At 44.2% G+C, this 7,169-nt stretch overlaps 1 protein-coding gene across 6 annotated transcripts in view; it reads left to right on the forward strand.

Annotated features, from left to right (window-relative positions):
- The window catches only part of SUPT20H (SPT20 homolog, SAGA complex component), a 68,081-nt gene that overhangs the window by 59,733 nt on the left and 1,179 nt on the right, over window positions 1-7,169 (forward strand). The window lies entirely within an intron of this gene.

The raw sequence follows: 7,169 nt of genomic DNA on the forward strand, positions 1-7,169 counted from the left end.
CAGTCCGCATAATTTGACTGATGGTACCCTGAGTAGTCCCCCCCTGTGAGAACGAACTGGTTGGTGGGAGGCTATTGGTGGCAAAAGACAGTCTCGTAGGTACCCAAGTCCTAAGCCATGGAGCGCTTTAAAGGTAATAACTAACACCTTGAATCGCACCCGGAAGACCACTGGGAGCCAGTGCAGCTCGCATAGGAGAGGTGTTACATGGGCGCAACGAGCTGCGCCCATAATCACCCGCGCGGCTACATTCTGGACCAGTTGGAGCCTCCGGGTGCTTTTCAAGGGGAGCCCCATGTAGAGAGCATTACAGTAGTCCATACGGGAGGTGACTAGGGCATGAGTGACCGTGCGCAAGGCATCCCGATCCAGAAAGGGACGCAACTGGCGGATCAGGCAAACCTGATAAAGAACCTGGCCACGGCCGTCAAATGATCTTCTAAAGATAGCTGTGAATCCAGGAGGACACCCAAGTTGTGGGCCCTCTCTGTGGGGAGCAAGATCTCATCCCCAATTGTCAGTGATGGTACCAGTTGACTATACCGGGACGCCGGAAGCCCCAGCCACTCAGTCTTGGAGGGGTTGAGTCTGAGCTTGTTTCTCCCCATTCAGATCCGCACGGCCTCCAGGCAACGGGACATCACAGCAAGGGCATCATTGGGGTGGTCTGGGGTGGAGATGTATAGCTGTGTGTCATCAGCATACTGATGAACACTCACCCCGAAACCACGGATGATCTCACCTAGCGGTTTTACATAAATGTTGAACAGAAGGGGTGAGAGGACTGATCCTTGCGGCACCCCACAAATAAGGTGCCTCGATGTCGACCCCCCTGCCAACACAAACTGCGAACGGTCAGAGAGGAAGAAGGAGAACCACCGAAGCACGGTGCCCCCTATTCCTAACCCCTCCAGCTGGTGCAGTAAGATACCATGGTTGATGATATCAAAAGCTGCTGAGAGATCTAATAGGACCAGGAAAGAGGAGCAACCTCTATCCCGAGCCCTACAGAGATCATCCACCAACGCAACCAGTGCCGTTTCCATGCTATATCATGACCTGAAGCCCGACTGGAATGGATCCAGATAGACAACTTCATCCAGGTATTGGGGTAGTTGTCATGCCACCACACTCTCAACAACCTTCGCAACAAAGCGAAGATTGGAGACTGGACGATAATTTCATAATATAGCCGGGTCCAGGGAAGGCTTCTTGAGGAGGGGCTTCAGAACCGCCTCTTTCAAGGCAGCGGGAAAGACACCCTCACTCAGAGAAGCATTTATAATCCCCTGGAGCCAGCCTCGTGTAACCTCTCAGGAGGCCAGTACCAACCAGGAGGGACACGGGTCCAATAAACGTGGCAGCGTTAAGCTTGCCCAGAATCCTGTCCACGTCCTCAGGAGCCACAGAATCAAACTCTTCCCAGATAACGCTCTCAAGACCTACCCCCGTCTCCTCCCCTGGATCTACCCAATCGGAGTTCAGGCCTTCCCGAATCTGAGCGACTTTATCATGCAGGAATTGTACAAAATCCTCAGCTCGACCCTGTAAGGGATCTTCCCGTACCCCTACCTGAAGTAGGGAGCGGGTCACCTTAAACAGTGCGGCTGGGCGGTTCTCTGCAGATGCAATAAGAGCAGAGAAGTAGCTAGACTTCGCCGCTCTTATCGCCACTAGGTAGGTCTTAATATAAGATCTCACCTGTGTTCAGTCAGATTCAGATTGGCCTGTCCTCCAATCGCTCTCCAGGCGTCTTTTCCGATGCTTCATCTCTCTCAGCTACTTGGAAAATCAAGGAGCTAGACGAGATCAGCATCGGGTCAGAGGCCGCAAAGGCACGACGCGGTCCAAGGCCCCAGTAGCCGCCCTGTCCCAGGCGACCACCAGGTCCTCAGTCAAGTCATGAGCCAGTCTCAGGAAATGGCCCAAGCTCCGTCAGGAACCTTTCAGAGTCCATCAGGCGCCTGGGACGGAACCATTTGGTTGGTTCCATCACCCTGCGGTGGGTGGAAGTGACTTGAAAGTCCATGTGAAGGAGAGAATGATCAGACCATGACAAGGGCTTGATGTCTATATCCCCTATTCTTAGATCATTCAGCCACTGATCAGAGACAAAAATCAAGTTCAGAGTGTGATTCCCCAAGTGGGTGGGGCCTTTAACTACCTGGGTCAGGTCCATGGCCATCATGGAAGCCATGAACTCCCGAGCTGTCTCTGACATCTCACCAGCGGATGGCAGGTTAAAATCCCCCATAACAATAAATCTGGGGGTTTCCACCGCCATCCCGGCTATAATGTCGAGCAGCTCAGGCAGGACCACTGTTACGTGGCAGGGAGCTAGGTACGCAATCAGTAGGCCCATCTGAATCCCCCGACCCCACTTCACAAGGAGGGACTCACATCCGGCTATCTGAGGAACAGTGGCCTCCCTCGGGCAAAGACTTTCTCTAATGATTGCTGCCACTCCCCCACCTTCCCTGAGTCCTTGGCTGATGGAATGCATGGAAACCTGGCGGGCACATTTCCATAAGGGGAACTCCTCCCTCCTGGCCTAACCAGGTCTCCGTAATCCCTGCCAGGTCAGCACCCCCCTCTGAAATAAGATCATGAATGAGGGGGGCTTTATTTACCACTGACCTGGCGTTACATAACATCAGCCGTAGACCCAGGGTCTGAGACTCTGAATAATCCGGGAAACGAGCAATGCTTTGGGGGTCGGAGTGCTCAATTGCTCGTAAACATCGAGTGCGCACTCCCGAAACATAATATGGCCCCCTGCAGCCGTCATATCTGCCCCTCCCACTTACTATACTAATGCCCATCACTTTATCCCCCTGCATCCTTGTCAGATTTCTGTCCCCATCCTCCCCACCATGATCATCAGACCCATTACCCCTTTCAGTGGATTTATGGATCCCCCCCAGATCCATTCCCACAATCCCTCCCAGAACCCCTTAAAATAGAATTTAAAGATTTATCTAAAAAACCCCAAAGCCGTCGGTTTTTTGCAAACCACCTCTCGGGGTTCCAAAACCTGTCCTCAAGGGCGGCCCTCGATAACTGAGAGGGCCAGACGTGCGAGAGGGGGGAATCCCACAGTGCAAGGAGCTCCGCAATTGAATACATCGAAGATAGGAGCGAGTTGAAGGAGATGAAGGATCATTTTCTTCTAAGAGTGTTAGAGATGGTTAAGACATGTAATTAAAAATAAGGGAGGAAATAGATGTTAAAGGAAGACCAGTATGTTACAAATGTCAATACATCGGAACATCATCGTCCTCTCACGACGATGGGAAGTCTTGTGGTTGTAGTAAGTCCATCCAAAGGAGGTGGGGGTAGAGGTCTCAAAGGGTCGCCCTCTCACAGCGACCAAACCATTTGAAACAAACAAAGAGAAAGTGGTCTATCTCCCCATAATCCAAGACTCTTGATGTCTGTATCTCCTCCAGTCCTGATACCAGCGATGGCCGAGGATTAGATCAAAAAAGAAGGCAGAGCCACTGGACAAAGTATTTAGGGTTAAATAATCAGGATAATCTTGGGGAATAGGTGGTAAATAAAGCTGCAGATCGATCTAAGATTGCTGAGTGGTCGTAATAGACCTGGACGTAATAGACTCCATTATCACCTCCACTCCTCCTAAATCTATTATTGAGCTGGTTCACAACTCGGTTGGCTGTTTTCCAGCAAAGCTTTCTCCACTCCTTCCTATTTATGGCTAGTTCACAGCTTTATTTCATCTAATCACCAAAATCATACTTCTCTTCACTCCTAACTTTTTCATTTATTTGACTGGTTCATAGCATTTTGTTTTAACTTACCAATTTGAAATAATAATGCATTATAACAAATATCTTCTCACCTACTCTCTCCTGAACTATTAATTTTCTTTAAAATTCTCCCATTTCATATTTATTTCTTATTTCTCTATGGAAAACAACATTTTAAACCACTTTGAGAAGCAATTTTCCATAATTATAAAATCTATAAACAATTCTTATTAATATTCAAAAATTCATTCCCACTCTCTTATTTTTCTATGGAAAAAAAACATTTTAAACCACTTTAAGGTCAATTTTCTATAAACATTAAATCTCTTATTAATATTTAAAAACTCAGTTCATAGTCTTCCAATTTTTTGTAATTTTTCTATAATCACATTTTTCCCGCCTTGAAAATAATTATAAAATCTATAAACAATTATTAATATTCAAAAATTCATTTAGATTCTCTTAGTTTTCTATAAAGAACAACATTTTAAACCACTTTAAAATCAATTTTCTCTGGTCTGTACTCTTATTGCCTAACCAGGTTAATTACAACAGTAATATTAATAATGAAAAATAAAAGAAGAACCAAAAAGGGAGAAATAAAAGAGAATAAAATATAGCAGGAAAGATTAAAAAGAAAAATTAAAAGAAAAAAAAGATGAGAGGAATAAAATGAAAGAAAAAAAAAGAAAAAAACAAGAGAGAAAAGAAAGAGGAAAACTCCTCCTAACATTATTTAACCTTCAATTACATACAAGATATTACATCCATTTTAATCAAACTGTAGTATTTTTCTCATCTTGCTACCCAATATATTCCAATTTTTTCCTTTCTCCAATCTGTCCAGACTCTTTTTTTTTTCCTTTTCAGTTTCAGTATCATCATAGTTATAAAGACTAAAAGATTTAGTTCTTTTTGTGTTCCATATATGGTATCATCATGTCTTCTTCTGTTGCCACGCCCTTCCCTTTTGTTGCCACGCCATTAATCAGCGGTTTTAATTGTTCCAATTAGTTTCTTCTTTTTAAATATCAATAAATTCTCCAGTAGACAGACTAGGTTCATCCAAAATCAAGCCTCCTTAGTTTTTTCTCAAAATAATACAGTTTGGGAAACAAGAAACAAAGTTTCTCCTTCAAATGGCAAGCAATCCCCACTTTGCACTTTCACTTCTTCTCCGCTAGCAACCATTTTGCCTTCCTCCGCTTATCTTTTCTCATAGTTTGAAAAGGTTTCTGTTTATTTCCTCTTCTTTTTCTCTCTCTTCAAAAATAATCCATTCTCATTAAAGAGAAGGAAAAAGTGTCAAATTTTATATCCATCCAAAGGAACGGTAATTCCAAAGCAATCAGTAAGTACTATAATCCATTAACGGGTCTTCCTTTTGTTAATTGTTTTAAATCCTTTGCCCAAGTAGTTCTTAGCTGCTATAAAGGCTAGGGAACACTTATTGATAACCATTATTTAAAGGCTGTTTCCACCAGGATAGATCCCACTCACCCAGCTTTCAAACGCCTTGCTCCTGCTTCTCCTCCTGCACTTTACTTGTCCCGGATGCCGCAGCCTCGAGGCAGCCGCCATGGCTGCTGCTCCCACTGCCGCCGGTGCAGAGGGCAATCCTCCGGCCCTGAGGAACTTGCCCGTTCCTCTCAGCTGTCCGAGGGGTCCCTCTCTAACCCCGTCCCTAAAGGACAGGGTAGGTCCACAGACCTGCCAGCAGTGGCTTGACAGACAGGGTTTTCGCGGGGCTCCTAGGAGCCCCACTATTTCCCTGTCTGAATTGCCGTGGCGCCAGGGAAGGCTTCTTCAGCTTTCCTAACTCTTGTCCTTACAGATTTGGACTATTTGCTCATATTCTGCTTTGGTTATGTGTCCCTTTTTCCATTTTTTATACTTGACCTTTTTTCCTCTCTGTTTATCAGAGAGACATGTATGCAGCCATGCTGGTTTTGTTTGTTTTTATTTCTCTGTGGTTTTGCATTGATTAGACTTTTATGATCTCATTTTTCAGAGTTTCCCAACATCTTGAATTGTTTTTTCCTTTAGGGTTTCCATCCATACAATCTTTTTCTTAGTTTATTGAAATCAGCTCTCTTAAAGTTTAAAATACTAGTTTGACTTGGTTCAATTAGCTGTGCCTGCATTATACTGAATTCTAGTACAACATAGTCACACTCCCCCAAGGTTCCTATAACTTCTACCCCTTCTAACATTTCATTCCTATTGGTAAGAATTAAGTCTAGCATAATGGAGCCTCTACTTCCCCCCTCTATCTTTTGGGTGACAAAGTTGTAGGCATGTCAGGAACCTGTTTTGATCTCCCATTTGCTGCAGAGTTTGTAGCAGAGTTGATGTCAGGATAATGAAAGTCCCCCATTACTATACTGGCATGTTTCCTGCATACCTTCATCAACAAGAGCCTTGGTAGTACAGTGGTCTAAAGCACCCTGTTATTAACACAGCTGCCTGCAATTACTGCAGGTTCGAATCTCACCAGGCTCAAGGTTGACTCAGCCTTCCATCCTTTCTAAGGTAGGTAAATTGAGGACCCAGTTGTGGGGGCAATAAGCTGACTTTGTATAAATATACAAAAGTAAGAAGGCTATTGCTTAACGCATTGTAAGCCGCCCTGAGTCTCCGGAGAAGGGCGGCATATAAATCAAATTTAAAAAAAAACAAAAACGGATTAGTAAAAAGTGGGTTCATTATTATTGATAATTGTTTGCTTCTTTCTGTGTTCAGTTTGGATACAAATTCTGCTTTTACTAGGAGTCTTTATTTTCTTGGTTGACTCTCAGTTCCTCATTTTCTTGATTGAGATGCAGAGTGATTAGTCTTGTCTCTAGGCACTTTACTTTTTCTACTAGTAATCCAATTATCCCAAAGGTGCTTTTTCAAGAGGCAACTGGACTTTATTTTTCTTTTAAGATATTTCACTTTTCATCCAAGAAGCTTCTTCAACTCTTGACTGGATGATGGGGAATGAAAGGATTTATATTCCTTGCAGACAGCTGGTCATTTGCATTCTTTTAGAGAGTTGTTGGGGCCACTTGGAGATTTATCTGTGTCCTCAGGGTCACCTGAGTAGTGTAAATGGGCGTGGAGCCTTCTTGGAATTGTTGAAAGGACTGGGTTGTAGACTGGAGATAGATGATGTCGTATCCCTGTTCCACAGCCCTCTCTCAACAGAACATTGCTCAGTTTATGGTATATGCAGTGTAATGCAGTGAGACGTGTAGATATGTACATTGGTGAAACAAAACAACCACTTCATAAATGCGTGGCACAACATAGGAGAACAAACCCATTAGGACAAGATTCAGCAGTCCATCTGCATTTAAAAGACAAAGTCCACTCTTTTGAAGTCAGTAAAGCCCACATTTTGGACTGATGGTTTGA

The sequence above is a fragment of the Pituophis catenifer genome, unplaced genomic scaffold (genome assembly GCF_029215685.1).
Source record: "Pituophis catenifer annectens isolate HBS135680 unplaced genomic scaffold, rPitCat1.0.hap2 SCAF_2, whole genome shotgun sequence".
NCBI lineage: Eukaryota > Metazoa > Chordata > Lepidosauria > Squamata > Colubridae > Pituophis > Pituophis catenifer.